Below are 17,500 nucleotides of genomic sequence, written 5' to 3'. Positions count from 1 at the left end.
CTACCCTGAAAAACACCAAATATCACAATTTTATACTCAATGGGGTGCCCATCAAAACTCTGTACGAACTATCAATTTGAAATTGAATAATGATGCTATGTAAGGACCCACCCACTCCCAACTTCCACGTATATGACCTTCTCCTAGATCATTATATATATATATATATATATATATATATATATATATATATATATATATATATATATATATATATATATATATATGTACATATATATGTATATAAGTATATACATATATATACATATATATATATATACATATATATATATATATATATATATATATATATATATATATATATATAAATATATATATATATATATATATATATATATATATATATATACATATACATATTTATATATATATATATATATATATATATATATATATTTATATATATATATTTATATATATATATATATATATATATATATATATATATATGTATATGTATATGTATATGTATATGTATATATATGTATATACTTATATACATATATATGTACATATATATATATATATATATATATATATATATATATATATATATATATATATATATATATATAAGTATATTATATATATTATATATATACATATATATATTTCGAATCATATGAATGTTTATGTATATATATATATATATATATATATATATATAAATATATATATATATATATATATATATATATATATATATATATATATGTATATACACACATATATATAAATATATATATATATATATATATATATATATATATATATATATATATATATATATATATATATATATATATATATATATATATATATATCACCCACGAAAGGCATTTAATACCGAATTCTATCTTGGGAATATATAACCACTTGGAATTCATTTTATGGTAACAGCTTCTGGCCAGGTAGAGATTCGAACCCCCACCTGTGGGCCGGAAACCATGCCAGCACGACTCTACCGACTGAGCTATCTTGATAGCTCAGTCGGTAGAGTCATGCTGGCATGGTTTCCGGCCCACAGGTGGGGGTTCGAATTTCCACTCGGCCAGAAGCTGTTACCATAAAATGAATTCCAAATGGATATATATTTCCAACATAGAATTTGGTATTAAATGCCTTTCGTGGATGATATTTACATTGATTAAAATCACGTTTTCTTGTGATATATATATATATATATATATATATATATATATATATATATATATATATATGTGTGTGTGTGTGTTAGTGCATATATATATATATATATATATATATATATATATATATATTTATATAAATATATATATATATATATATATATATATATATATATATATATATATATATATATATATATGTATATATATAGAGATTTCTACCTCATACTTGAGATCGAACCCTAGCCCCTTCTAATGGAAGGCCAGGTCGCTTTCAACAATGCCACGAGAAGCCTTAGAAGAAGTCGGAACCTAACTGCTAGTCTGCAATTCAAGATTTACCTAGCGAGACCTCAGTCTCTTACCAGCGAGTTTTCCCCGATTTCCCGGTCCACCACGTGACACAATGGATAGTAATTCATTCAAATTACCCCTAATGAGTCAATATGGATAAATATCAACACAACATCGTACTCAATTAGAAATAAATATCTACCTTTATGAGGTGTTTAAAAGAAATTGTTAAACTGTTGAGATTATCCTGATTAAGAAAGATGAATTTGTTAACGTAATAGCCGAAGTAATTTCAGTTGCCCACAGGTGTTGAGTAATTAGTAAGTTGTCAGTTAGGCAAATTAAAATCTCTCATTTAGTTTCTTTTTGTTACAGTGTTTCATAAGTCATTTGTTTTACTATTGCAATCGGAGTTACGACACTGAGCATTATTAACAAATTGTTTTGGAAAAGTAACGTCAAAGGAGTTAACAAGGAGCATGAATGTACTTCAAAATTAAAAGTCCGGTCGCTTTGAGTTGAAATGAAAATGAATGGAGTGATGGTGAGTGTGAAACTTCCTTAGTAAATCCTTGTGATTGGTGAGCGCATCTTGTATAAGAGGTTTTTTCTTCTCGTATTGAAAAGAAATTCAAGATTTTAGCAGTAATGTGATTTCTTTTGACTTTAAAATCAGAATTAAACCTTTGTTTTTCCACTCTACAATTGTGTTTTTGAAAAAGCATGGCAAGTAGAGAATTAATTGTTATTAGTTTCTATTTGGCAACATGATAGAAAGAAGAGAATTTGAATTCTTACGTAGGTTTGTTCGTTTCTTTTAACTCGCGAGAACAAATAAGTAATATTACAAATTTGAAAAAAGTCAAACAAGTTGCCGTAGACTCTTTCAGTTTTTGTCAAGGAATAAAGTAAATGATCGGAATGTGTGTAAAAACAGATATGTGAGACACAGTCATTTCAAAAACTGTAATAGCAGTTATGATTTAGTAAATATGAATATCACGTTTCAGCTATAAAATTCCCATCTAACAACACTGTAGAAGTATTCACAAACAATGAGAAATTCAGAAAACAAAAGATGACCTTAGATTTTGACCTTGTTTTTAAGAACATACTAGTTAGACGTTCGAGGTGGACACCTTGTCAGCATTATCCTTGAGTGGCGCCTGAGTATTGGAAAATAGCTGGGTTAAGCAATAAACTCTGATTCGCTGAGACATAGAAAAATACCAATAAAGACAACCAATAATTCAAGGAACAAGGGATATTTTAAAAACTCATCCCATGATATATTTACATTCATCATGTGATGAGTTTTTAAGCATAAGAGGAAAGTCAACTGGTAAATATAAAAGATATTATGCATATTGAAAATATGACTATTTCTATTCTTCGCACCACACGAGCTCTTGCTTTAACAATTCGATGTCGCCTAAAGATAAAGCCAAATATACTCACCCGATGCTGACCCTATCTATCTACGCAAGATCTGTCACTCAACTGACAGACGCCAGCATTGATGGTTGCCGTAGACGATGCACACTTGTCTGTACACCTGTTCATTAACAGGCAATTAGTTCCCCTACCTCCACAACCTCCCACATCATTCTACTTCGTAACCGCAAAGAGAAAATTAGGTAAAAAAAAAGCTTTATTAATTCTTTGGCAATTTGATCACAGGTAATCAAAGAAAACCACAACAGGTGGAAATTGTAATTACTGTCTAAAAGACTAACATTGAACGTTTTAACATATCACACACACGCTAAGTCATTAAACACCATTCACAAAGCTCTGTTATAAAAAGAAAAAAAAATCATATCTTTCCTATGATGAGATTTGTAGTGTTGGAATAAACGCATTCATTCAATCTTTTCACTATACTCCTATCCATAGTGTCTAGAATTCCTGGACTGCTAAACAGGAGAATGAATTCTAATACTAATGTCAAGGAAATATAATAAGGCTAAAGAGTTAAGTCAAAATGATCTGAAGTCTTTCCGGATTGGCTTTATGTCAGTGAAGTCAGTCTTCTGCCATAGTTTTCATATTACCTACCATTGATGATTATGATAATAAACGGGATGAAAGGGGTTTATCTTGTCTCTTGAATCTCATAACAATTAAAATTTTCAGATCATGCAATCACAGAGGACTATAGTATTAGTACTTTCAAGTTTATGTATATATATATATATATATATATATATATATATATATATATATATATATATATATATATATATATACATATATATATATATATATATATATATATATATATATATATATATATATATATACATACATATATATATATATATATATATATATATATATATATATATATATATATATATATATATATACGCATATATATATATATATATATATATATATATATATATATATATATATATATATGTATGTATGTATGTATGTAAATATATATATATATATATATATATATATATATATATATATATATATATATATATATATATATATATATATATATATACATCTCTCTCTCTCTCTCTCTCTCTCTCTCTCTCTCTCTGTATATATATATATTCATATATATATATATATATATATATATATATATATATATATATATGTATATATATATATATATATATATATATATATATATATATATATATATATATATATATATATATAAATGAATATGTATATAATATATATACATATATATATATATATATATATATATATATATATATATATATATATATATATATATAAATGAATATGTATATAATATATATACATATATATATATATATATATATATATATATATATATATATATATATATATATATATATCGGTTTTTTTGTATAATAACATGTTTCCATATCATTATTCAACATTAATAATCACTATGGTGTTATCTGTGAACATAACATTGAATATCCTTATGATAAATTCTAAATCTATTGTTCAATCAATATAATCCTCCCGAAGAATCACGTGAAAAAGGACTGAAAACACATGTAGACTCAAAATGCTAATTGGAAAATCGTAAGAGTGGATTCCTTGTTATCTTGAAAATTTGTTGGAACACACACAAACCCCCCCACCCCCCACCCCCCACACACACATATGATCTTTTAATCTCTTTCTCATTTTCAGCAACAAAACGATCTTTCTACTTCAATATAAATTCTTCTTTGTACATTTCATAGCCACCATGCACCTTTCCTTCGACACTTCTCTCAGCAACCTTGCCTTTGCAGAATGCTTCAAGAACAAGAATGGAGCACCTTCTAAGAAGTTCTTTACCTTCTCCATTGGTTTACTCCTACCATCCCTTGGTATTGGTATATGGGGAACCTATCTCATCTACGACTACTTTATACCCCGAATCCTCTTCAGTGTTATTGCTTCAGTGTTATTACAGAGGCCCCAGGATTTGTGATGTTATCACATATATTTTAATCAATAGAGACAAGGAATGAAAAGAAAGCCATCCAAAGTTTTCGAGTTTTAACCTGTCTCATCAGGCCTGGAACAAGAGGTACCCAAACTGTCTGAGAAGAATTGTATCCCTGAGAGACATCTAGAAGTCAAGCCCAACTACAGCACTGTCACAGCCACAGCACCCGCCCAAACTGCAGAGAGCACCTTGCCAAAGGTCTCATCACCAACCAACCCCTCTCCAAATCTTGTAATCACCAACCTTCCAGTGCCATCACCTTCCCATAATACTTTTCCTTCCGATCCTACCCAATCACTTACTCATCAAGTAGAGTCTTTGTCCTTAGAGAACCTTATTCCCAAATCCCTTCCCCTTTTCTCCAAAGTCCTATCCCTTTTCTAAGGCCCCTAGTCCCTGGAATTATTCAGCTAATTCATTGTCTCCCTCAAAGTGTCTCCAACCCTAGAGCTGGGATAAGTTATCATACTTTTATCTGCACCTTTTCTCTACTTCTCACAATCCTCCACTCTTATCCCAATATCTTCTACTCACTGAGGCATGCTGGTATAAAACTTTTCTACCATTAAAACTTTTCTCTTTGGTTCCATGAGGAGCCTGGTTTTTGGATCATAGCAGTTTGCTTTGATACAGACTTATATCTTTGCATTCATGCTTTTAGGGCTGAGCAACTGCACCTGCCTTGCTCAGTCCTTGCTATGTTGTGATGTGAGCAAACTTAATCCAAGCTCGATTTTTACACGAACTCTTATAATAAAATTTGAGAACAGATTGATGTCTTAGTCATGCTCTCGGTGCACAGCGACTAAACAAGAACATACTCTGTGTATACTTCCTGTTTGTGGTATACACTTGGTGGCTATGACGGTGGGCAATCTGTTTGTGTCTGTGTGTCTTCATTTTTCACTTTAACTTCAAGCCTGATAATAAGTAGAAGTTCTTTGCTGGTTGGAACGCGTTGCAACTTGACCTCACTCATGAAAACGACGAAAAAAGACCGATCATAGAACCCTGGACTACATAGTTAAATGTTCACAATGTCCCCACTAAATATCCAAAAATTCAACTCAAAACTAATCAGATAAAACGGATTTTGAGCAAAGTGAAAAATCTATTTTTGGGTGAGGTAGCCATGTCGTCCTGATGGAAGTTCCTTCATTAGTAGCTTACTAGGTATATTTGACTACAGTGATATATCCCAGAGAATTTACCGAAGGTATCCAGAATTCTAACTCCTGGAGCGAATGTCCCTTAAAATTTAAAAAGGGATATCGCGTAAATCAGAGGACGTATTCTTGACACGTCTCATAGCTATCTACACCCCCAATAGCGTTTTCCCTTCGAGAGGTTGGAGGGCTTGCCTCCTCGGCCACGTCCACCTTTGTTGCCCCTACCTCTGAAGGGGCGTCTAGAGGATCCTCGAAAGAAACCTCGAGACTTCGGCTTATAGGTAGTTGATTGCCTTTCAAATACTGGGGTTATCACGGGCAACTGGGTCGCCAGCGTATGGGGCACCAGTTGAAACGTGGTGGTTGGTTGTGCCACCATCTGGGGCATCGTGGCCATGGGAAGCTATTGCTGTTGCTTTGGCCGAGAGGGCACTCTTGGTCGTTTTGACTTGTTCTTCGGCTGGGGACCCTCATCAGCGGAAGATTTCCTTTTAGAGGACAAGCTCCATTTGGAGAGGAGATTCCTATTCTCTGAAGCGGCTTTATCTACGACCTCTTTGACCACTTCACTTGGGAAGAGGTCTTTTCCCCAGATATTGGAAGCTATCAGCTTCCTTGGTTCGTGCTTCACTGTAGCAGAAGCGATCACAAACTCCCTACAAGCCCTTCTGGCTTTAATAAAATTGTACAAATCCTTGGTGACTGTTGCCAAATGAGATTTGGCAAAGACCATGTACATATCTGGGGTGTCTGGGATGCTTCCCATAGCCTTTAAGCCAGTCTGCAGAGACATGGAAGCAGCGAGACGTTCCTTAGTCTCCTGTTCCCTGCGCAGGAGAAACTCTGACAGCTTCGGGAGATCTTCGTTGAACTGCCGTCCAGCGATATCTGCCTCTAGCTTCCCAACTGTGAAGGTGTTATGGACATCCTTCCAATCCTTATCATCTGAAGGGAAGGCGAGGGAAAATGGTCTACTCTCTTCAAGTGTAGGGCAAGGTTTCCCTGTCTCAACTGCCTTTAAGGCTGCCTTAAACCCTTTGTCCATAAAGGGGAAGGCACGTTCGGAGTCAGCAATAAAGGATGGGTGCTTTTTGCTGAGAGCAGGTACCTTGGAACTAGTAAAGGCCCTCTCTTTCAAGGTGGTTGTATATAAGGCCTGTGCCTTAGATAGTTCAAGGACAATTGTCTCCTTCGGCTCTGTTTCCTCCTTGGATGCTGGTTCCGTCCTCAGACGGACATAGCAATCCGGATAGGCCCCTTTACTAGGCCAAAATTCGATTTCCTCTACTGGAACTGTTCTCAGTTTCTCTGAGAGGAAGATCTTCCCCCCCGACATAGGCATATGCTCTGCGTACCTCCATGGGTTAACGTCAGAGAAGGCGGGGAGGTCCTTAATGTTTAATTTCTTCGGGGCTAAACGTGACGCAACTAGCTGATGAATCTCCGTACGGAAAGATGCTTCTTTCTCAGACAATTTCTTCTGAATGTACTGCACCATGGACAATAGCGAGTGTAGCGTACTTGTAATGGAATCCAACTGGGGTGCGGTGGAAGAAGTCGAAGGCGTCGGTGCAGTCACCACTGCAGACGATACCGAAATCGTTTCGGTTTTCTCGACTCCAGTCTCAGGAGGTATCTCATCCTCCTGCTCCAGTTCATCAACTACGAGATTGTTCTTAGTCTCCTCCGAGACAACAGACATGTTGTCCTCTAATTGGATGCTCTGAAAGGCATCCGAAACGTCAGGTTCTACCGGAATTAGGTTGAGCCTGGGGAACAATTGCATCCGCAGATGCATTAGGGAAGAGACAATCCCTCATCCTCTCATTAGGAAGGTATGGGCCAGAGGTGTTCTTCTGAAAGCCCCCGACCCATTTTCGCAGCGTGTCCCTTGCTGCATCCCTAGACTCAGTAGACTTTTAATTATCAAAAGCTTCTTTAATCAGTTTGCCACAAACAGTACATACCTGTGGGTCCCAGTACTTGAGAGCCCCTTTGGTGACTGCGCAGCGAGCATGGGCCCTGCACATGCCATGTCCGTAGAAGCTCTTACTACGGACCCTGCAAAAGTTGTTCCCGCACACAGGATGCTCCTTCTGTAAAGAAAGAAAAGCTATAAGTATCCGGTGAAATTCTCAGATTTCAGCATACATATTTTAATTAATATTTAATTAATATTTAATTAATATTAGCTTGGATAGAAGTAAGCTAGAAAGTAGGAAAGATACCTACTTGTGTTTCCTGTCCAGCCCATTGCTATGACCTCCTCCAATATTGAACTAAAGATTCATGATGAATTCAAGGGGAAGATAATATCCTTGGATATGAGGTGTCTTCTTATCACAATCTTCCATGTTCAATATAGGGGATTAGATTAATGGATAATAACCATTAATTGGTAGGGAGAATCACTCCCTAAAAGTGATGGTCTCACAATTGGCTGCCCATGAACCACTTGTAGGTTGGAAAACTTTTGGGCTACAGCAATGACTGGCGGCGGCATGTCGCCAGTGTCACCGGGCTTGCCGAAATCTGCCGGACCCGCCGGCATATTCCGGGCCTGCCGGCATATGTCGGCTAGGCCGGCATATGCCGGGCCTAATCTGGGCTATTTGAAACAGATACTGTCTTCAAAGTAGTGGGTGGCAGGTCGGCAGTTGCCGCTGTGCCCGCTGGCAGCCGAAGGATCCCTCTATGATGTAGGACCCGGCGGCAACCGGCGGCAACTATATAAATTTTGGGGGGCCGGCTGCCGGCCAGCCATTGCCAGCAGCCGGTCATAGTATGTTCATTGTCATTGGGTTGTCGATCAGCGACACCCACGGCAAGTGGCGGCAGAGTAACTGCCGGCTGACAGACACCCAACATGGCCGACGACAGCTACTAGCTGCCGGCGGCCGGCCCAGTATATGGAAAGGCAGAGAGAAAGAGAGGATGGGGGACGGCAAAGGCTCAGCCTTGCCGGCCTACATCCCGAAAGAGGGTACAAGTGGAAGGGGGAATTATATTCGGGCTTCCACTCAACCATATCCCATTCATATGGGGTATGGAAGGCAGTCCAAGGGAGGACTGGAGAGCACACTCAATGAAATGAGGGTACCTGCCGGCAGCCAGCCCAGCCGGCAGCAGACAGTGAACCTCAGGCCAATTCTATAGACTACCCATAGGGTCAAATGTAGAACAATGGCCAGAAGGGTGATGGTTCATCCAACACAAAAGAGACAGTGGGGAAGGGGTAAAAGATCTATAAGTAAGGTAAAACCCTAGAGCATTACCTAACTTGAAGGATTCTGATCTCATAAAGTAACCTCAAGTAGGAGAAATAATTTCCCCGGGTTAGGTTAGTTAAGTGTGAAAGCGGCCATAGGACACAATCTCACTAGAGAACAGAATCTCGTACCAGAGATCTTAAGTAAGGAAGAAATCATTTCTTCATACTAAGATCTACTAGTACAGGACTGTCTGCCAAACCGAAGAAGGAGGAAATTGATATACAAGAACCTCCAGTATGGCCTAGGGAGGACTACCCTCCTGAACGGCAACCTAACCTAACTTGGGAAGCCATTTCACCAAGACGGTAGGATGCCTAACACAGACTTTACTCTGATTTTCCGTTCTCAGCTCAAAATCATGTCAGTGGTTAAGAGAAAGAGACGAAACACCGCAGTAAATTTTGCCAGAACACACTTCGCAGCAAAGTTAACTGAGGGTAGCCTAAGCTGATCAGAGGGAAGGGGAATTGCTCTTAGGTCTCGTTAGAGATAGTATCGACTTAAAAGGTAAAGGAGGTGTCAGTCTCCCCTTAAAAGACAATACAAGAGCAATGAGGGACATGTAAGAAGGTATACTAAAGCCCCTAGGATATTAAGTGTAGGAGCATAGAGAATCGTTCACCGAAACTCTCTTGTATACTATCTTGGAAGAGGAAAATGCTATGCAGTAATATCTTAATTGTATAAAATATTGCCTGAGCTTCAATAAAACTTTACCAGGAAGGTTATATCATGCATGAAGTGTGTAGGTGCCTAGGCTAGGAAGCCTAGCACTCGTGAGGCTCGATCATAAATAGCCAAATCCACGACAACTATGACATAATATAAAATTCCCTAGCTAAATATCTAAATAGCTAAAGTTGTTAAAGCGTAATAATGCCGGGAAATCGTTCTTGCTAATTAAATGAACAAGAAGAACGAGTGCGTCCATGATGCCATCCGGCTGGCAACAGCTCTTGTTACGTTAATTACGATCTCAATCGAAGAGTAAAACTGGCAAGAGCTTACATTTACACAATCCAAAGATATTACTCAACTTTCCAGAAGCTGATGAAGCTGGTGAAGGCATCATAGCGACGAAATACTTCCAAAATAGCGAGAGATAACACGGGATAACACCGATCAGTAAAACTACAAACGAAAGAATGGCTTGGTGGTGCCTCGCGGTGGCGATTCGGCGCACTATTTACAGTACAGTAGGAGTGTCGAGAGCATCGCCTCTTTAACGATTTTCCTATATTCTTGCCACTTTTCCCTCTCGAAGCGAAAACGCTATTGGGGGTGTAGATAGCTATAAGACGTGTCAAGAATACGTCCTCTGATTTACGCGATATCCCTTTTTAAATTTGAAGGGATATTCGCTCCAGGAGTTAGAATTCTGGATACCTTCGGTAGATTCTCTGGGATATATCACTGTAGTCAAATATACCTAGGAAGCTACTAATGAAGGAACTTCCATCAGGACGACATGGCCTGAGCCCAAAAATATACTTATCAGAAAATTAAACCTTACAACGCAACCCATGCAGATATAAAAAGTCAATTTCTGATAGACTTATATTACAATATACATTTTTCAAAGTAGAAAGATGCCTTTGCTGATGAGTTTATATCCTCTCGGAGAGTTAAAATACTGTAGCACATTTACTGGCGAATTGCAGAGCTCTTGAGAAGATTAAATAAATAGATAAGGAGACTTGAAAAGTTAGTGCCACAGAGCCAGCCATTATCTTCAGACAAACTTGCAAAGAAGACGGTCTCCTGCCGCAATACAGAAATAATAATATTAGCAAGATCAATATTGATAATAATATTAATAATAATACTAATATTAATAAAAACATTAATCTCAATATGATTAATAATAATAATGATAGTAATAATAATAATAATAATAATAATAATAATAATTGAAAAGTCTAATAGCTTTTTCGACACATGTTATCAATGAGGAAAATTATATGCAAATTAACCAAGAATTAATCTTGAAACGGAAATTCTATGCAGAAAAAGTTAATTTCATTACGTCATTAGGCATATGGGTAATTGAAAGTGAGATTCAAATCGGATAGCCGGTCGTTTACGAGTAATTGAAACAAAATCATCTCATTATGGTTTACCTCTGAAGCTTATTAAGCAATCATTTCAATTAAGAAGGGTACATTATTACTGATTCATTTTAATATTCATTAAGTATTGTGCTTGAAGGACCTGGAATACGGTAATATATTTTCTGATAATTATACATACATATATATATATATATATATATATATATATATATATATATATATATATATATATATATATATATGTATATATATATATATTGTTATTTAGTTGTCTTATTAGCTGAAAGTTCTGCATTTTGCATCCTCCAATTGTGAATGGACGCAAAAGCCATAATCTCTTTTCTCTTTAAGATTAGCGAGACAAAGGATTTAATACATGAGCTATATCTATGAAACAATATTAATCCAAATACATATTCAGAGCAAAATGTACAGTATACATAAAGTTAGAGCAACAACAATCCAAGTTAAGATGTAGGGAAACAATGCTAATAAATTGAGAAAATCAGTGACAACTCTTACGATCTAAATCCACATTCAAATTGGATGACAACAGTCCTTGCCCAAACAAGAATCAGTAAAACAGCACAAATTATCATACAGTGACAACTGCCCAAACAATAATCAGTAAAACAGCACAAATTATCATACAGTGACAACTGCCCAAACAATAATCAGTAAAACAGCACCAATCCAGATCCAGAGACAACTGACCAAACAAAAATCAGTAAAACAGCACCAATTATCATACAGTGACAACTGCCCAAACAAGAATCAGTAAAACAGCAGCAATCCAGATCCAGAGACAACTGACCAAACAAGAATCAGTAAAACAGCACAAATTATCATACAATGAAAAATGCCCAAACAAGAATCAGTAGAATTGGACCAATCCAGATCTGGAGATAACTGCCCAAACAAAAATTAGTAAAACAGCACCAATTATCATACAGTGACAACTGCCCAAACAAGAATCAGTAAAATAGCACATATCCAGATCCAAAGACAACTGCCTAAACAAAAATCAGTAAAACAGAAACAATTATCATACAATGAAAACTGCCCAAACTAGAATCAGTAGAACCGCACCAATTATCATACAATGACAACTACCCAAACAAGAATCAGTAAAACAGCACTAATTATCATACAATGACAACTGCCCAAAACAGAATCAGTAAAACAGCACCAATTATCATACAATGACAACTACCCAAACAAGAATCAGTAAAACAGCACCAATTATCATACAATGACAACTACCCAAACAAGAATCAGTAAAACAGCACCAATCCTGATCCAGAGAAAACTGCCCAAACGAGAATCAGTAAAAAAAGCAACAGGTATACAACAGTGACAACTGCCCAAACAAGAATCGATAAAACAGCACCAATTATACTACAGCGAAAACTGCCCAAACAACAATCAATAAAAAAAGCACCAATCCAGGTCCAGAGATAACTGCCCGAAGGAGAATCAGTAAAACAGCATCAATTATCATATAATGACAACTGCCCGAACAAGATTCAGTAAAATGGCACCAATCCAGATCCAGACATAACTACCTAAACAAGAATCAGTAAATCAGTACTAATCCAGATCCAGGGACAAATATCTAGACAAGAATCAAAACAAACAGCACCAATTATCATACGGTGACCACTAACCAAACAAGATTCAGTAAAACAGCACCAATCCAGATCCAGAGAATACTGCCTTAACAAGAATCAGTAAAACCGCACCAATTATCATACAGTGTCCACTAACCAAACAAGATTCAGTGACAAATATCCAAACAAGAATCAGTAAAACAGTGCCAAGCCAGACCCAGGGACAACTTGCCCAAACAAGAATCAGTAAATCAGCACAAATTATCATACGATGAAACCTGCCCAAACAAGAATCAGTAAAACAGCACCAATCCAGATCCAAAGACAACCGCCCAAACAAGAATCAGTAAAACAGCACCAATTATCATACAGTAACAACTGCCCAAAAGAGAATCAGTAAAACAGCGCCGATCCAGATCCAAAGACAACTGCCCAAACAAGAATCAATAAAACAGCACCAATTACCATACAGTGACAACTGCCCAAACAAGAATCAGTTAAATGGCACCAATCCAGATCCAAAGACAACAATTATCATACAATGAAAACTGCCCAAACAGGAATCAGTTGAACAGCACCAATCCAGATCCAGAGACAACTATCCAAACAAGAATCAGTAAAACAGCACCAATTATCATACATTGACAACTGCCCAAACAAGAATCAGTAAAACAGCACCAATCCCGAACCAGAGACAACTGTCCAAACAAGAATCAGTAAAAAAAAAGCCCCAATTATCATAGAATAAGACAAGGCCAAACAAGAATCAGTAAAACAGCACCAATCCAGATATTGAGAGAACTACACAAGCAAGAACCAGTTAAACAGCACCAATTATCATACACTGACAACTGCACAAGCAAGAATCAATAAAAAAGCAACAGTTATACTACAGTGAAAACTGCCCAAACAAGAATCGGTAAAACATTACCAATTATACTAATATGAAAACTGCCCAAACAACAATCAATAAAAAAAGCACCAATCCAGGTCCAGAGATAACTGCCCGAAGAAGAATCAGTAAAACGACACCAATCCAGATCCAGAGATAACTACCTAAACAAGAATCAGTAAATCAGTACTAATCCAGATCCAGGGACAAATATCTAGACAAGAATCAGTACAAACATCACCAATTATCATACGGTGACCACTAACCAAACAAGAATCAGTAAAACAGCACCAATCCAGATCCAGAGAATACTGCCTTAACAAGAATCAGTAAAACCGCACCAATCAAGATCCAGTAACAAATATCCAAACAAGAATCAGTAAAACCATACTAATTATCATACAGTGACCACTAACCAAACAAGAATCAGTAAAACCTCACCAATCAAGATACAGTGACAAATATCCAGACAAGAATCAGTAAAACAGCACAAATTATCATACAGTGACAACTACCCAAACAAGAATCAGTAAAACAGCGCCAATCCAGACCCAGAGACAACTTGCCCAAACAAGAATCAGTAAAACAGCACCAATCCAGATCCAGAGACAACTGCACAAGCAAGAATCAATAAAACAGCACCAATTATCATAGAGTGACCTCAAACCAAACAAGAATCAGTAAAACAGCACCAATCAAGATCCAGAGAAAACTGCCCAAACAAGAATCCGTAAAATCGCACTAATTATCATACAGAGACCACTAATCAAACAAGAATCAGTAAAACAGCACCAATCTAGATCCAGTGACACATATCCAAACAAGAATCAGTAAAACCGCACCAATTATCATGCAGTGACAACTGCCCAAACAAGAATCAGTTAAACAGCACCAATCCAGATGCAAAGGAAACTGACTAAACAAGAATCAGTAAAACCGAACCAATTGTCATACAGTGACCACTAATCAAACAAGAATAAGTAAAACAGCACCAATTCAGATCCAGAGACAGCTGCCCAAAAAAGAATTAATAAAACTTCAAAAATTTTCATACAGTGATAGCTGCTCAAACAAGAATCAGTAAAACAGCACCAATCTAGATCCAGAGGCAACAGTCCAAACAAGAGTCAGTAAAAAATCACCAATTCAGATCCAGTTACATGTGTCTAAACAAGAATCAGTAAAACTGCACCAATTATCATACAGTGACAACTGCCCAAACAAGAATCAGTAAAAGAGTACCAATCCAGATCAAGTGATAATTTTCCAACCGAGAATTAGTTAAACAGCACCAATCCAGATCCAGTGACAACTGCCCAAACCAGAATCACTAAAACAGCACCAATCGAAATGCAGTAATAACTGCTGAAAACCAAATCAGTAAAACAGCACCAAACCAGATCAATTGATAACTGCCTAATCTATGTTCACTAAAAAAGCTCCAATCGAAATAAAGTAATAACTGCCCAAACCAGAATCAGCAAAAAAACACCAATCCAGATCCCCAGACAACTGCACAAAACCAGAATCCTTAAAACAACAATATTCCAGTTAAATAAGAACTGCCCAATCAAAAATCAGTAAAACAACACCAATACATGTCCACAGATAATTGGCCAAAATCAGAATTAGTAAAACAAAACTAATGAAGCCAAGTAAGAACTGCTCAAACTAAAATCGGGAAAACAACCTATATCCAGATCCATGGAGAACTGCCCAAACCAGAATCAGTAAAACAATAACAGGCGAGTCAAGTAAGAATTGCCCAAACCAAAATAAGTGAAACAACACCAACCCACATCCAGAGATATTTGTCCAAACCAGAATCAGTAAAACAATAACAGACGATTCAAATAAGAATTGCCCAAACAAAAATAAGTAAAACAACAGCAAACCACATCCAGATATATTTGTCCAAACAAGAATTAGTAAAACAACAACAATCCAGTCAAGTGAGTACTGTCCAAACCAAAATCAATAAAACAACACCAATCCAGATCCCCAGACAACTGCCCACAACCAGAATCAGTAAAACCACACCAAGTCCAGAATAAGTAATACGGACTCGATCCAGATCCAGCGTCATTTTCCCAAACTAGGATTAGTAACACAACACCATTTCAGATCATGTGACAACAGCTCTAAACCAGATCCCCAGCCCTTGTCAACAATCCCAAAAGAGATCGACAAAAGACAGTCACATCCGGATCCATAGAGAACAATTCAGATCTATAATCTGACTTTTTCTTTTTGATTACAGGAATAATGGCGTTCGAAATATCTATATTATGATTAAAGAAAGATTTGTTCGATAAAACCAATACAAATTAGGTATAAAAACAACCAATTGCCTTTTCATTATAACCAAAAAAATCGACTAGCTTTCTCCAGGAATCGCTATCATAAGCGGATTACATAAGAGGACAAATGTTCCTCAACAGAAAATGGTTTAATTTTGAACTTGCTTTTGATAAGTTGCACTTTGCGGTTCATAGAAGGGTGACAACTGCCTTTATCAATCATGTGATATGTTGATAAGGTTGCCATTGTCGTAGCCAATAGATGACACAACAAAGGACTGTCAATAGAGATTAAGTTCACTTGTTACATTTATGTCTTTTGACGTGGAATCGTTGCAGTATCGAAGAAGACGTTGATCTGAAGTGATACTTCCTTTGTATGCATTTTGCTTGCTGCAAGTGCATTACATAACACGAACCAAATTTGCAACTTGACAGGAGAAAGTTAAATGATTTTCTTCATTGATTGCATAGTGAAGTATTCCTATTAATATTGGTCCAACTTCATTTATGTTTTGACTGTTGATCGTTATTTTGTACTTCACCTTTCTCTTTTTCTCTTTTTTTCTTTTTCTCATTTCTTCTTTTTCATCGATGAACATGTTCACGAGGTTAAAGGTTTCTTAAACTTTGTTCTCGAAAACAAATGATGGTTATTACTTATATCATTAATCATCTTATTATCATAATTATTACCAATATAATTCCTTTCATTATTACTAAAGTTATGTTTCGAGTATAATACTGCTAAGACAAAGTATAGATATGAGCGAGATATATGTTAAACATAAATCAGCTTATATAACCATTATTTTCAAAAGTGGATCAAGACTAGAGGCAAGCAATTATAGACCTGTTAGTCTAACATCACATATTATGAAAGTGTATGAGAGGGTAATAAAAAAAGTAAATAATGGATCATTTGGTTAAAAATAATTTGTTTAATTAATATAGGTCAACACGGTTTTGTGCCCGGAAAAAGTACACAAACCCAACTGATAGCACACTATGAAAACTTATACAAAAATATGATAAATGAAAAAGACACAGATGTGATCTATCTAGATTTTGCAAAAGCCTTTGACAAGGTAGACCATAACATATTGGAGAAAAAAAATGAGAAAGCATAATATTGTGGGAAAGATAGGAAAATGGGTAAAAGAATTCCTGCAAAACAGAAAACAGATAGTGGTTGCAAATGACGAGAAATCAGATGAAGCCCAGGTAATATCTGGTGTGCCCCAAGGTACGGTATTAGC

Source organism: Palaemon carinicauda, chromosome 43 (assembly GCF_036898095.1).
Source record: "Palaemon carinicauda isolate YSFRI2023 chromosome 43, ASM3689809v2, whole genome shotgun sequence".
Lineage (NCBI taxonomy): Eukaryota > Metazoa > Arthropoda > Malacostraca > Decapoda > Palaemonidae > Palaemon > Palaemon carinicauda.
This window is presented reverse-complemented; position numbering follows the sequence as displayed.